We start from the raw sequence: 1,528 nt of genomic DNA, 5'->3' as shown, positions 1-1,528 counted from the left end.
ATCAAAATAGATGGCTTTTCATTATTCTTGAAATGAGAAATGTAAATACACTGATAAGCATATTAGAGAGGAGTCTGAAATTTTAAGAACCCACCACCCCCAACTCCCACTGTCATTGAGTTAATTCCAAATTCTAGTAACACTGTAGGACATAGTATAACTGTCTCTTAGGGTTTCCAAGACTGCAAATCTTAACAGGCGACAGAAGCATTCTACATCATCTCTCTCCCATAAAGAAGCCATCCAATGCTTAACCCACTATGCCACCAGGGGTCCCTCTATTCTAAGGGCAAGGCCTCAAATAGTTAAATTGCCTTGCATGAGAAAAGTAAATGTTTTCTTGCTATGGGGAAGGAACATGGAGGAAAACAAGAAAGAAACCAGGAGAACAAGGAGCTGGCAAGAGGGGCTTGAACAAGGTGAGGCTCTCCACCTTCTCTTCGTCTCCTCACTGTCTCGCTGCCTCATAGGCTGCAAAGCTCACAATATTTGGGAGTTGGAGGAGGATGGTCTATATGAAAGGAGAATTGAGATATACAAAGGAGAGGTTATGCAAAGGTTTTCAGTCCCTGGGAAGCCCTGGAAATTGTGGGAGGGACTTTAGACCCCTATATACCTTCAATTTGGAGGCTTTGAGCAGTTTTACTGAGTTCTCTTGAGCATTTGTTGCTGGTAGATGCCATCTTGTTAACTACAACTTATAATAACTATGTTGTTGTTGTGTTGTTAAGTGCCATCAAATCGTAGGCGACTCATAGCGACCCTATGAATGAAAATCCTCAACAGTTGTGTGACTTTCGTCCTTTCTCCAAGTTCATAGGGTTTCTGGAGGCAAGCTATTTCAGAATTGGGTGCTACTCCTGCTTCTAAGCTTGTTTTAATCAGGGAGATCCACCAAACACTGTCAGCCATAGGTAACTGTTATCACATTTGACACATCAGTGTCACAGTGTTCAGCTTCACAGCAACCACAAGTTACCTCTGTACGGCAAGTGGACACACCAGGGCTACACAACCTAGCAGAATGTTTGAACAAAAACAATGAAAAACAGTCCTGAGGGCCGCGGATTTTAAGTCACCCACCTTTGGCTTGGTAACATCACTTTCTCCCCACTAGGCCAATTGATCTCTTTCTATGTCAGTGTTATTGTTGTTAAGTGCCATCGAGTCGTAGGCGATTCATAGCAACCCTATGAATGAAAGTATGAACAACAAATCAGAACCTTGTCCTGTCCTGTCATCCTGATCTCTGCCTTGTTCAAGCCCACTGCTGCAGTTACTGTGTCAGTCCATCTTGTTGGGGGTCTTCCTCTGTTTCACTGTCCCAGAATGATGTTTTTTTCCTCCAAGGACTGGTCTCTTCTGACAGCATTCTCAAAGCATGTGAAATGGAACTTCTCCATCATTGCCTCTAGGGAGCAACCTGGTTGCTGTTCCTTCAAGACAGAGTTGTGGTTTTTTTTATTTCTTTTTCTAGTTCCATTTATTAATGTTAATATAATTGTTTACAAGGTATCCCTAAAAATGT

This window comes from Elephantulus edwardii, unplaced genomic scaffold (genome assembly GCF_000299155.1).
Source record: "Elephantulus edwardii isolate Elephantulus edwardi_28Jun2011 unplaced genomic scaffold, EleEdw1.0 scaffold00066, whole genome shotgun sequence".
NCBI classification, from domain to species: Eukaryota; Metazoa; Chordata; class Mammalia; order Macroscelidea; family Macroscelididae; genus Elephantulus; species Elephantulus edwardii.
This window is presented reverse-complemented; position numbering follows the sequence as displayed.